This window comes from Ascaphus truei, chromosome 6, assembly GCF_040206685.1.
Source record: "Ascaphus truei isolate aAscTru1 chromosome 6, aAscTru1.hap1, whole genome shotgun sequence".
Taxonomy (NCBI): Eukaryota; Metazoa; Chordata; class Amphibia; order Anura; family Ascaphidae; genus Ascaphus; species Ascaphus truei.
Window position 1 is genome coordinate 105,666,322 of NC_134488.1, and position 15,376 is coordinate 105,681,697.

The 15,376-nt window shown below is 41.0% G+C and overlaps 1 protein-coding gene across 1 annotated transcript in view; it reads left to right on the forward strand.

The window, feature by feature from the left end:
* Nucleotides 1-15,376, forward strand: part of FLT3LG (fms related receptor tyrosine kinase 3 ligand) — an 86,551-nt gene that overhangs the window by 14,873 nt on the left and 56,302 nt on the right. The gene's annotated exons all lie outside the window — the stretch shown is intronic.

The window sequence follows — 15,376 nt, forward strand, 5'->3', positions numbered from 1 at the left end:
CTATTATGGACAACCCTATCCAGCAGTGACAGCTCATAGTGGTAACAAATGTAGTACAGCAGTGCATCTCCGCTTTATTCTTTTACCAGCACATTGATATTTATTAGTGCAAGGAATAACTTGAAGTGTCCAGATCTATATATGTACTGCTCCATGCCCAGTATACTGAGACCAGGCAGCAACTGGTTAAATACCTTTTTTGGACCTTAGAAGATATACATTTGCCTTAGCAGGAAAGATTCTTCCTTGAATGTGAGTGTTGCTGTGTTCAGTTACTCTAACGATCATTTCAAGAGCACACTCTGGGAATTGATACTATATATTGCTACTCTTTAGGATATCCTGCTCAGCTATTTGCACCAACTTTAGCAATAAGCTTGTATTTCCACTTGGTAGCTATTATACACCACTTTGGGAGTTAACATCACACACTGCTGCATTTTATATAAACCCTCTGCTTACGTGTAGTTACATCATTGCATTGTTTTTTGATACTTAATAGAGTATGCTCTGGGAATAGAGATGTGATACTGTTGCAAGTTAGGAATGTCATTGCATATCTTCTGCATGTCTTAGATCCATTATTGCTACAGTTTTATGTAGGTTACTGCTTTGTATAACATGTAGCTATCTGTTTGCATTTCATTTTAAATGCCATGCTTTACTGCTGTTTATTACTCTGCAGCCAGCTGTGTCAGTAGTTTTGGTTGGGAGTGTTTTGCTATCTTCTCCCTTTCCCATTTCTGGGATAGCCGTGTGGTCTGCCTTTTATGGTAGTTTCTTTAGCTCTATTGTGGCTACATACTATATATACACATATATGTTACTATTTCATTAATCTATATTTACATTGTTTGAACCATCAAGGTTTATTATATGCATTAGAGACGGTTCACTAAATGTTTTTTAGTGTTTTTATTCGTCTGTCAGTAATTTCCGCGTCCATTGTTTATTTAATAAAGACTACAAACAAACACAAACAGAGCCCAGTGCTACGTCCCATGGCAAAAATACACAGTGAAATACCTATATATCTCTTGAATAAAAGGGTCTTTTAGTTTAACACTTTGGCCAAAGCATTGTTAGCCTGGGAGCCCCTCCAAGGCATGACCATAATTCACAGGTCCTAACACTGATTAAAATTCTTAATAACCTGTACAGTATTAGGATGAATTATCATAATTGATCTATCATAATCAGCTGCATGGTTCTAAATCTGATTGAAATTCTTAGTTTCCTGGACAATACCAGGAACAATACTCTGTATTAGATCTGTCGCAATCCGCTGCATGCAAAGACCTGTGCATATGGAAAGTGGGATGGGTCGAGCTTTAAACCCATTTTTACATTGTTTGAACCATCAAGGATTATTATATGCTTTAGAGACGGTCCACTAAATGTTTTTTAGTGTTTTTAGTCTTGTCTGTCGGTAATTTCCTCGTCCATTGTTTATCTAATAAAGGAATCATTTTGTACCCCCCTTTAAGAGTGCCCCAGCTTTGAGTTTTCTGTAGGTCTTGTCTTGCGGGACCTATCACTTCTTGTTTGTTTTCAGATCATTAATGAAGACTGGAAAGAATATTATGCATGGTTGGAAGAATTCTAATATTACTACTTAGGGTGAACCTTGGAACTTGACTGATATTTCTAAAACCCATTTAGTAGAAAGTCCAAGGTGAGATATATATATATATATATATATATATATATATATATATATATATATATATATATATATATATATATATATATATAAAAAGTAGAATTTACCAGATTGGAGTCCGGAAAAAACGAGACAGCACACAGTCTTAGTAGTTCCAATGCAGTTGTAATCAAAGTAACATGGCACCACCTCCAACATTTCGGTACACTCAACGTGACCTTCCTCAGGGACGTGCAATAAGTGAATGCTAATCCACCACCTTATATACCCAAACAAATCAAAATTAAATCAAACTCACCCGTGTAGGGGCAACATTGCCCGCGAAACCGCGCTGCTGTGACACGCATGCATCTGCTGGAACGCATCGCCATCTTGGATTTACCAAAACCTCCCCTTCAACTACGGTGGCCTCAATGGTCTGACTACAGGCACGATCGCGCATGCGCGGACCCGTCTTGTCTCCCTGTGTCATGACACGCAATGTACTGCTGACACGCATCGCCATATTGCTTCCCAGAGTAGTAGACAGTTGACCAAGCTACGGTGGCCGATTGGTGCATATTGCCACTATAGTGGCGGTTCGCGCATGCGCGAACATACACAGGCAACTCAATGCGCAAAATGTAATCTAGCGCAGGCTCTTTATTCCTCAAGGGCTAACCCCACTGTATACATAACGGCACCCATATATGGACACGACCTTAAGGACCTGTATGAGGATCTGTGATTACAAGTGCCCAAGCTACATAAAGCAAGGCACCTGGCCGATGGGGCCATTTGGGGAGACTATGTTATGCTGGCACATTTAAAGCATGTTAGAATGTATTTGGTTGTTTGCTTAATCATATACATAGAGTGACCCATTCCAGCATGAAGTCGCATAGCACACACAGCAACCTCACAAAAACAAATAAATTAAACAAAAAACATGTGTAATGATGTGTGCATCACTGTAAGATATATTGTTATCAATGTCCCACTATAATAAATACTATAACTACAATGACTAAAATAGTCTAAAATCGAAAACAAGATACCATGTATGGTCACACCAATCTATTCCTAAATAGAGTGACCAATGGGCTTTTAGTATATATGCCCAATGAGACAACTTGTAATTGACAAGAGTATGTCTATCCGGAGCCAACATTCATACTGTACTCCTTAAGCAAACTCTGTCCTAAAAACTGCTTGTAACCGACAGGACATATTTACACGACATGTCAGATATTTAGAAGTCTCATATCTGACATGTAGTATCTACGATCTCGAAGCGGGACATGGAACAAACTTGATGCACACACCAACACCCTAGAGTGATAAAGTGAAGATGACAATACAAGGGCACATATAGAAATAACACATGCAGACGTGATGCAGAAATATCACGAAATGAACATTGACACGAAAAGACACATAATTACAGAACAATAAACAGTTGCTCATCAGCACAAAATGTCATAGTCCTGACTTCATTCATAGAAAACATCCCAATGAAAAATCTTCGTTTAAGCCAAAAGGGGCAACAGTTTTTAATTCAAAGATGTGCCTCGCTTCGCTTTGCAATAAAAGTCTGTTTCTATCACCCCCTCGTGCGAGCACTCAGACCTGTGAGATAGGCATACACCTGAACGTTGCCAGTGAATGTTTAAAGTCCCTAAAATGTTTGGTCCCATTATGTGGATGGCACACTACATCAGAAAGTTTTTACGCTACATTGATGATATTTTTATTGTTTGGAGTGGCTCTTCTGTGGAATTGCAGGACTTTGTAAACCGTCTTAACGATTTTCCATCAAAGATACGTTTTACGCTGTGTTACAGTGAACTTGAAATTCCATTCTTGGATACGATGGTATACAAAGCAGGCGACAAATTGGCCACAAGGCTATACCAGAAAGTAACTGACAAAAACACATTGCTTTATGCCACAAGCCACCACCCGGCCCCGTTAAAAAAGGGGCTTCCGTATTCACAACTACTACGGGTGAAGCGAATCACCAGTGATCATAATGAGTTGGAACCTGCGCTTATTAACATGGCTAACAGGTTCCTAGAGCGAGGCTATAGTCCGGTCGACGTCAAAGATGCACTGGATCGTGTGATCAGATGGGAGAATTCAGATCGTACCAACACCGAACTGGGCGAGCAATCAAACAGCTCAAGATTTAATGTTATAAGCACATTTAGCACTGAGTCCCCATGCATACACCGTGGCATTAGAGACAATTGGCATGTCTTAGCCAATGATGACAAAATAGGAAAAATTTTCCGTGAACCCCCCTTGCTTTGTTTTCGCCGTGGTCCGTCAATTGGGGACATGATCCTGCAAGCAGATCCAGCTGACAAATATAGCAAGGACAAAACTTGGTTAACACAAAAACCTGGGGCCTACAGGTGTAAGGGTTGCACAAATTGCCAATATATGCAGGTGGGGTCTTTCTATTGCCATCCACATAATGGGACCAAGATCAAAATTCACCAACATCTGAATTGTGAATCAAAATTTGTTATATATTTGATTAAATGTCCATGTGGTTTACTCTATATTGGGAAGACAGTGCGAATGCTTAAAGAACGCATAGCCATCCATCGTTCAACAATTCGTAAAGCATTATCTACAGACGCCAAAGATTTGGAGTTCAAATGTCTCCCTGTTGCCAAACATTTTAGGGACTTTAAACATTCACTGGCAACGTTCAGGTGTATGCCTATCTCACAGGTCCGAGTGCTCGCACGAGGGGGTGATAGAAACAGACTTTTATTGCAAAGCGAAGCGAGGCACATCTTTGAATTAAAAACTGTTGCCCCTTTTGGCTTAAACGAAGATTTTTCATTGGGATGTTTTCTATGAATGAAGTCAGGACTATGACATTTTGTGCTGATGAGCAACTGTTTATTGTTCTGTAATTATGTGTCTTTTCGTGTCAATGTTCATTTCGTGATATTTCTGCATCACGTCTGCATGTGTTATTTCTATATGTGCCCTTGTATTGTCATCTTCACTTTATCACTCTAGGGTGTTGGTGTGTGCATCAAGTTTGTTCCATGTCCCGCTTCGAGATCGTAGATACTACATGGTGTATATGAGACTTCTAAATATCTGACATGTCGTGTAAATATGTCCTGTCGGTTACAAGCAGTTTTTAGGACAGAGTTTGCTTAAGGAGTACAGTATGAATGTTGGCTCCGGATAGACATACTCTTGTCAATTACAAGTTGTCTCATTGGGCATATATACTAAAAGCCCATTGGTCACTCTATTTAGGAATAGATTGGTGTGACCATACATAGTATCTTGTTTTCGATTTTAGACTATTTTAGTCATTGTAGTTATAGTATTTATTATAGTGGGACATTGATAACAATATATCTTACAGTGATGCACACATCATTACACATGTTTTTTGTTTAATTTATTTGTTTTTGTGAGGTTGCTGTGTGTGCTATGCGACTTCATGCTGGAATGGGTCACTCTATGTATATGATTAAGCAAACAACCAAATACATTCTAACATGCTTTAAATGTGCCAGCATAACATAGTCTCCCCAAATGGCCCCATCGGCCAGGTGCCTTGCTTTATGTAGCTTGGGCACTTGTAATCACAGATCCTCATACAGGTCCTTAAGGTCGTGTCCATATATGGGTGCCGTTATGTATACAGTGGGGTGAGGAATAAAGAGCCTGCGCTAGATTACATTTGCGCATTGAGTTGCCTGTGTATGTTCGCGCATGCGCGAACCGCCACTATAGTGGCAATATGCACCAATCGGCCACCGTAGCTTGGTCAACTGTCTACTACTCTGGGAAGCAATATGGCGATGCGTGTCAGCAGTACATTGCGTGTCATGACACAGGGAGACAAGACGGGTCCGCGCATGCGCGATCGTGCCTGTAGTCAGACCATTGAGGCCACCGTAGTTGAAGGGGAGGTTTTGGTAAATCCAAGATGGCGATGCGTTCCAGCAGATGCATGCGTGTCACAGCAGCGCGGTTTCGCGGGCAATGTTGCCCCTACACGGGTGAGTTTGATTTAATTTTGATTTGTTTGGGTATATAAGGTGGTGGATTAGCATTCACTTATTGCACGTCCCTGAGGAAGGTCACGTTGAGTGTACCGAAACGTTGGAGGTGGTGCCATGTTACTTTGATTACAACTGCATTGGAACTACTAAGACTGTGTGCTGTCTCGTTTTTTCCGGACTCCAATCTGGTAAATTCTACTTTTTACATGTGCATATGGGGCAAGCATCAGCATCTTACTTATGTTTACAGTGTGCCAACTGAGATGATTTTTTCATATATATATATATATATATATATATATATATATATATATATATATACACAGTGTTCGACAAACCTATACATTTGCTCGCCCCGGGCGAGTGGATTTAACCCCCGGGCGAGTAAATATTGGCCCAAGCAGCACACGTTTGGTACTAGGTGGTGAGTAGATTTTTTTGTGTGGCGAGTAGATTTTTTGGTGATTTGTCAACCACTGTATATATATATATATATATATATATATATATATATATATATATATATATATATATATATATATATATATATATATATATATATATATATATATATATATATATATACAAATGAGCATACAGTATATTTACATTTGCTATATGCTTTGCTGTGGAGGGTTTTTGTCACTTTTTTTACTCACCATAACTTAACTAAGTATGGTAAACCCCATCCTCATTGCTTCATTGCATAGCCAGTTAACCAACCCCACACTGATGAGACCCATTAAGGTCGAAACAACTGTCTGTGGGTGGGTTTTCGGGCTATGCATCTTAACCTTGGCTGTGCTCAAAGCTGTGACCATGCAGCAAGCTTTAGCCTATAGGGAACCATGTATAAAACGGTTTTTGAAGCAAAAAGTGGCACTGTGTGCTCATTTGCATGTCATTTCCCAGAATCCCTTGCTGCAGTGGAAGTGCTGTGTGCTGGGTGATAATGGTGAAAGGCGGGGTTGCAGACCTGCCTAAGACATGCAAATGAGCATACAGTATATTTACATTTGCCACCTTTTGTCTCAAGCTTGTATTACACAAGCCTATCCTCAAGCCAATGCATACTTAAACACAGCTTTTAAACAGAGGCTGGGATGAGATGCAAAGCCAGTAAACCCACTCACAGACATGTTTCAACCTTGATGGGTATCATCAGTGTGAGGTTGGTTGCTGGCTAAGCTGGTTTGAGACTAGACTAGGTATTCACCACAATTATTAAGGTTATGGAGGGTAAAAAAAAGTGATAAAAACCCTCCACAGTAAAGCATATAGCAACTGTAAATATTACTGTATGCTCATTTGCATGTCTTAGACAGGTCTGCAACCCTGTCTTTCCCCATTATCGCCCAGCACACAGCGTTTCCACTGCAGCAAGCGATATATATATATATATATATTCTCTGTGAGTGTTCATTTCTTGTATTAATCAATGTCATAGCCGCCTCTCAAACTAAATATCTGTGTCGTAGACATTCTTCTGAATTTTAATGTTATCTGGATTACATCCTTTTAAATAAATGTCTTTCATCCTGTGAACTTCTAATTTTTATATAGTTTGTAACCTATAACAAATAAAATGTATTAGACCAATTTGAATTACAAAGGGTGGATGGGGGAGTGGGGGAATAGGCTCTTGCTACTGTCCTGAGAACGGTGCCAGGGGTTTATGGAACTAAGTGACATATAGAGTACTTGCATAAGCAAGCGAAAGAACCCCTTTAGAACAAGCACTCGTAAAGTGAAAAAGTATGTGTAAATAACTAAACCTTTATTAATTGCTTATGGGTAACAGTGAACACAAAACTCTTAAAAAACTAATTAAACAACTAACTCCCAGTCCTTAAACCAAGGCTGGTTGACATGTGAATCTAGGAAATGGTAATTGCCTGGCAAAAGCAGAATGGATGTTTAGCTAATGCCTCAGTGTGGTATATAGCTGTAAAAATGGTTATATACCTTTCACAGACATACCGGACCAGACATATGAATTCGTACCTACACTGACTGAATTGATTCAAAGAGTATATTGATATTAATACATGAGAGTACTTAATGTATATGAATCAACCGAGATATATATAAAAATCCCTAGAAACGGCGCGTAAGTATAATATAGGTTAAAAAGGCTACTATGTAGCTAGAAATAGGCTGAGGATTGGATGCGTAGTGTAATGAAAATATCAGCATGTCATTTACACATTGTCTGTTTATAATCAAGTACCTCAGCGTGCACAGGAGTTCTCACAGAGGTAAATCTTAACTAGTGAGAGACTCCCCACGGGCTTTCGTGGAAACGACACAGTAAAGTGAGACGAAGTTGTATAAGTAGTTATTAATAATATAAAGTACAGTTGTTCATATGCCCACAGTGTGCAATAATATAATTTGCAAATTAGATCTAAATACTCAGATGTATGTGTTGTAGCACTAGAAAAATTCTAGGTATCTCCCACCCGGTGTGGTGTATTCATGAACACCACCGGACATTAAGTTATCCAGGTAAGGAAGAGGTTAAACTTAGTATAGCGTTGGAGAGCTATGTGTACCTTCCACCCGGTGTGGTGTATTTGTGAACACCACCGGACCTTTAATTAGCCGGGTAAGGAAGGGGTTAATATAGGATAATAAACAAAGCCCCATGCGTATATACTAGATCCTCTTAGTGTATGTACAGTGTACTTAATACAACTCCAGTCAAGTGTGGTGTATTAGTGAACACCACCAAACATATTAATAAACCTGATAGACAGTGGTTGACAAATCACCAAAAAATCTACTCACCACACAAAAAAATCTACTCGCCACCTAGTACCAAACGTGTGCTGCTTGGGCCAATATTTACTCGCCCGGGGGTTAAATCCACTCGCCCGGGGCGAGCAAATGTATAGGTTTGTCGAAAACTGCTGATAGAGATTTGTAAGCTAAGTCTGATGGTGTTATTAGCGCATACCCCTTATGCAGATAGGTGTAATGAGTTATACCTATGATCGTAGTTGTTCTGTGTTAAAGCACAGAACGCATAGTATATTAACAATATGTGCTAAGCATGAGTTGCAAGGACTCCACCCGGCGTGGTGTATTAATGAACACCACAGAACATTAGTTAGCCGGGTGGGGGGAAGTCCTAATGGGGGTAGAAAAGCGCCGATACAGCTCACCCTTGCAGAAGTAATCTCAGAGCTGCATTCAACACCGCACTGGTACGTGCTGACGTCATGGAAGTGCGTCCTCCACCGACAGCTGTTTCGCGTCGCTCTGACGCTTTCTCACCCCCCACATTTAATTTTTTTACATAGTACGGGGGAGTCCTGCAGAGCACAACGGTGATGCTCTGGTAACTGGACGCCCACGGCTGCAGGTAAACTCACATTTTGATTTGTGCTAGAAGGATTGAGCTCCGCAGTACCCCCTGATTGACCAAGACTCTCTCACTCTCAATCTCTCTCTATCTCTCTCTCTCTCAATCTCTCTCTCTCAATCTCTCTCTCAATATCCCAATCTATCTCTCTATCTATCTATCTCTCTATCTCAATCTCTCTATCTCTCTCTCTATCTCAATCTCTCTATCTCTCTCTCAATCTCTCTATCTATCTCTCTCTCTATCTCAATCTATCTCTCTATCTCTCTCTCTCTCAATATCCCAATCTATCTATCTCTCTATCTCAATATCTCAATCTATCTCTCTCTCTATCTCAATATCTCAATCTATCTCTCTCTCTATCTCAATATCTCAATCTATCTATCTCTCTCTCTATCTCAATATCTCTATCTATCTCTCTCTCTATCTCAATATCTCAATCTATCTCTCTCTCTATCTCAATATTTCAATCTATCACTCTCTCTATCTCAATATCTCAATCTATCTCTCTCTCTATCTTAATATCTCTATCTATCTCTCTCTCTATCTCAATATCTCAATCTATCTCTCTCTCTATCTCAATATCTCAATCTATCACTCTCTCTATCTCAATATCTCAATCTATCTCTCTCTCTCTATCTCAATATCTCTATCTCTCTCTCTATCTCAATATCTCTATCTATCTCTCTCTCTATCTCAATATCTCTATCTATCTCTCTCTCTATCTCAATATCTCAATCTCTCTCTCTATCTCAATATCTCTATCTCTCTCTCTATCTCAATATCTCTATCTATCTCTCTCTCTATCTCTCTCTCTATCTCAATATCTCTATCTATCTCTCTCTCTCTCAATATCTCAATCTATCACTCTCTCTATCTCAATATCTCAATCTATCTCTCTCTCTATCTCTCTCTCTCTCTATCTCAATATCTCAATCTATCTCTCTCTCTATCTCAATATCTCAATCTATCTATCTCTCTCTCTATCTCAATATCTCTATCTATCTCTCTCTCTATCTCAATATCTCTATCTATCTCTCTCTCTATCTCAATATCTCAATCTATCTCTCTCTATCTCAATATCTCAATCTATCTCTCTCTCTATCTCAATATCTCAATCTATCTCTCTCTCTATCTCAATATCTCAATCTATCTCTCTCTCTATCTCAATATCTCAATCTATCTCTCTCTCTATCTCAATATCTCAATCTATCTCTCTCTCTATCTCAATATCTCAATCTATCTCTCTCTCTCTATCTCAATATCTCAATCTATCTCTCTCTCTATCTCAATATCTCAATCTATCTCTCTATCTCAATATCTCAATCTATCTCTCTCTCTATCTCAATATCTCAATCTATCTATCTCTCTCTCTATCTCAATATCTCTATCTATCTCTCTCTCTATCTCAATATCTCTATCTATCTCTCTCTCTATCTCAATATCTCAATCTATCTCTCTCTCTATCTCAATATCTCAATCTATCTCTCTCTCTATCTCAATATCTCAATCTATCTCTCTCTCTATCTCAATATCTCAATCTATCTCTCTCTCTATCTCAATATCTCAATCTATCTCTCTCTCTATCTCAATATCTCAATCTATCTCTCTCTCTATCTCAATATCTCTATCTATCTCTCTATCTCAATATCTCAATCTATCTCTCTCTCTATCTCAATATCTCAATCTATCTCTATCTCAATATCTCAATCTATCTCTCTCTATCTCAATATCTCAATCTATCTCTCTCTCTATCTCAATATCTCAATCTATCTCTCGCTATCTCAATATCTCAATCTATCTCTCTCTATCTCAATATCTCAATCTATCTCTCTCTCTATCTCAATATCTCAATCTATCTCTCTCTCTATCTCAATATCTCAATCTATCTCAATATCTCTATCTATCTCTCTCTCTATCTCAATATCTCAATATCTCAATCTATCTCTCTCTCTATCTCAATCTCTCTATCTATCTCTCAATATCTCAATCTATCTCTCTATCTCAATCTATCTCTCTCTCTCTGGCTCAATCTATCTCTCTCTCTATCTCAATCTATCTCTATCTCAATATCTCAATCTATCTCTCTGAATCTATCAATCTCCCTCTCACTCCATCTCTCTCACTCTGAATCTCTCTCTCTCTCTCAATCTATATATCTCTCTCAATCTATATATCTCTCTCAATCTATATATCTCTCTCTCTCTCTCAATCTATATCTCACAATCTCTCTCAATCTATATCTCACAATCTCTCTCACTCAATCTCTCTCTCACTCAATCTCTCTCTCACTCAATCTCTCTCTCTCTTGCGCTCTCTCTATCACATTTTTATATCAAATCAAATAAGGTTTATTGGCATGACGAAATAAGATTTCAGTATTGCCAAAGCGTGAATAAATGGGGTTGGGGTATAATGGTTGCACAGTACATGAATTATAGGGGGTAGGGTATAATGGTTACACAGTACAGCAATTATAGGCGGTAGGGTATAATGGTTACACAGTACATGAATTATAGGGGGTAGGTATAATGATTGCATGGTACATGGGTAACAGTTACACACACAGGATGTGGGGGTTAGTGGGCTTCTCTGCAGCCAGTTCTGTAGTGGTTTCATCTTCTCCCAGGAGGATCGCTATTTTTTGGTTCTCTTCTATATTATTAAAGTTCTGGATAAGAGCTGTGAGTTTCTCCAGGTGGGCACTCCTCACTTCAGAGTATTGAGTACAACAGGAAGTGTGTTTCATCTTCTACCTCTCCTCGCTCATATCGGTGGAACAGTCTCAACTCCCGGGACATCCAGTTCTGTCTGTGTCGGCCTGTTTCTATTTCCAGGCTGTGGGCACTCATTCTGTGCTGGCCCAAGGTCTGTCTCTGCTTTGGGTCTTTTACCTTTAGTAGGTAGGATTCCAGGGTATATTCTCCTGTAGGCTGTAGTAGGTCTCCAGCTTCTTTGAGGGCTGGATATCATTTCCCCACATACTGCTTCTTCATTTCGCTGGCGATTGAGTTGATTTGTTTTTTCGGCAGGTTGTTAATCTGTGTGGGGTTTTGTTCTTGGAGTGAGAGGACAAGTTGTTTGATGGCACAGGGTTTCGTGAGAAGGTCCTGGTCTTTTCATTGCTCTGTAGCAGTAAGACTGTGGATCGCTGTTGTTTAGGTGGGTCCAGAATGTCAGTGCTCTCTTCTGTACAGTGAGTAGTAGAGGAAAGCAGCCCAGCTCAGCCCGGCATGCATTGTTTGATGTACTCCTGTATACTTGGAGAAGGTGTTTGCAGAATTCCAGATGCAGTATTTTGGTTGGCTGGTGTCCCATTTTGGGGAGTCTGGGTATGTCACAGGACCCCACGCCTCGCTGCCATACAAAAGGATGGGTGTGATGATGTTATATTTTCATCCAGATTCCAGATTCTTATTGGTAGTATGAAGTGGTACATCTGTTTCCTTATTGCAGGGGAGCGCAAACTTTTGAAGCTGCGCCCCCCCGCCTGGCCTCCCCCCGGTCTCACGCCCCGTCTCCTATCTGCCAGCTGCATTAAATAACGCTCCAGGGTCGCGTGAAGTCATGTGACCCACGGCGTCATTTGATGCCGGTGATGTCACGTCACATGACCCCGTGGGGTAAAATGACGCCGCGTTGCCATGGAGACGTGTCTGAATCCCGGTAAGTGTTACTGTTCCAGAGGCCTCAAGAGATCCCCGGCATTTCATTTAAATGCCTTGGGGAGGAGCGCGAGACCTCTGCAACCGTCCGCTCCCCCCAAGACAAATCTCGCACCCCCCAGTTTGCGCAACGCTGCCTTATTGCAAAAATGCTCTGTGGGCCTTCTCCTTCAGTGTATTTATGGCCAGATTGAATTTCCCTGATGAGCTGATTGTTAGACCAAGGTATGTGTAGCGCACTCTCTGCTCCAGTGCATTGTCATTCAGTGTGAACTGCGATATGGTTGGATTTTTTTTTAGATTTTTTTCTGGAATACTGTACCATTTGTCTGGGGTTTTTTTTAGGTTCACAGAGAGTGCCCAGGTCTGGCTGAATTTTTCTAGTATTGCCAGTTTCTGTTGGAGGCTCTGTTCGGTTGGAAAGAGCAGGAGCAGATCGTCTGCGTATAGTAGAGACTATATTTCTGTTCTGCCAAGTTGAGCCCAGGTGCTGAGGAGGATTCTAGGGCTGCTGCAAGCTCATTGATGTATATGTTAAAAAGTGTGGGTTTCAGGCTGCAGCCCTGTCTAACTCCACGGCCTTGATGGAAGAAGTCTGTCCTTTTGTTATTAACTTTCACGCAGCATTTGTTCTCCGAGTACATACTTTTGATGGTGTTGTATGTTCTCCCCCCTATTCCGCTTTCTAGGATATTCAGTAATAGACCTGGATGCCAGATGGAGTTGAAGGCCTTTTTAATGTCCACAAAGCTCTGTGGTGTGCTGGTTTGGCAGGAAGCCTGTCTGGCTCTTACTCAGTACACTCTGCGCTGTCAGGAAGGGGAGGATTCTGCTGTCCAAGATGCTGATGAACAGTTTCCCCAGGGTGCTGCTTACACAGATGCCTCTGTAATTGGATGGATCCAGCCTGTCTCCTTTCTTGTGGATAGGGGTTATCAGTCCTTCGTTCCACAGTTCAGGGAAGTAGCTATTAGTAAGGACCAGGTTGAAAATTTTCAGTAGAGCTTCTTGTACAGATGGATTGCTGTACTTCAGCATCTCATGTAGAATGCAATCTGTCCACTGGCTTTCTTGGTTTTTATTCGTTTTCTTTGTTCTTTTGTTTCCTGGATTGTGATTGGTATGTCCAGGGGTTTTTGCTTATCTTTTATAATGTTCTCCAGTGATGTTTGTTTGGTGAGGATTTGTTTTTGTTCTTGTGTCAGCTTTTCTTCTGGGATTTCATGGTAAAGGTCCTCAAAGTACCTTTTCCAGATGTTGCCATTCTGAATGGCCAGGTGTCTGTTATTCTGTTTTGTATCGAGATGTTTCCAGGTATGCTAAAAAGTATTTTCATCCAATGCTTCTTCAATTCTTTCTAAGTTTTTGGCAATGTGGTTTTATTTTTTCTTTCTTAGGGTGTGCCTGTAGTGCTTCAGGTGGTACCTTATTTGTAGTTCTGCAATCTCTCTCTCACACACTCAATCTCTCTCTCACACACTCAATCTCTCTCTCTCTCTCTCTCTCTCTCTCTCTCTCTCTCTCTCTCTCTCTCTCTCTCTCTCTCTCTCTCTCTCTCTCTCTCTCTCTCTCTCTCTCTCTCTCTCTCTCTCTCTCTCTCTCTCTCAATCTCTCAATCTCTCTCTCTCTCATATATAATATATATCAATCTCTCCATATCTCTCTCTCAATCTCTCTCGAAAAAAATAAATAAAAAAAAATGCTACTTATTTAAGAAGTGAAACATTAATGAGCAATGTTTGGCAACAGCTACTGCACAATAATGACATCTATGCATAAACGTGCATAATTCTACCCAGATATTGATCGCCAGTTGTTGCATCAGGCCCGGGCCATAGAGGGGGGGAGCCGGGCTGAACCGCGCGGACGCTGAGGCTCACCTGCAGAAGCTGTGCGATTCCACGCACATACAGGCGAGCCAGCGTCCGCGATCGGAGGTGGGGGGAGACTGAGGGAGGCGGGGCAGTGACGTCGCTGGGCCAATCGCCCGCGACGCACTGACGTCGACGTCACGGCGCCGTGACGTTGATGCAGCCCCACTCTCATTGGAGGTTTTCAGCCGACAGCGCGCTGAAAAACAGCTTGGCGCTCGGCTGAAAACCCCAAAGCCTCCGCACGCCTGCGGACGCTCGCGTGAGCCCCCTCTCAAGGCATCCTCATTGAGGATGCAGGGGCTCAGCGCTGAGCGTCCGCACGCCTCAGCACGGCCTGTCCTTGTATGGACTCGGCCTTACACTTGGAAGTGGAGTAGAGTTCCGTGCAATATACTGTAAAAAGGTATATTAATGATTTACAAACACATCAGTGTGACAACGTTGATACAAATGGAAGGTCTGATAAGGCCCCCCTCCCCCCCCCCCCCCCGCTTCTACCTCTTCCATAAAGAAAAGAATCCCGGAAGTTGTGATCATGGATACATTGCTACATGATGCCTACCAAACCCCTGGTTTTGCTACAGTAAGTACAGTAAACATCGTTCTACACCTGGGCCTGCTTCTCTACCCAAGTTCTGTCTTGTATTTAAAGCTGCCGTTTAAAAAAAAATATATATATTTTTTCCCCATTCAATATGTGCTTCAATACAATCTGCACAATAACAAGTGATTAGCTAAGCTGCAGATCGATCCGTTCTCCTGTAATCGACTGTAAGCAATCG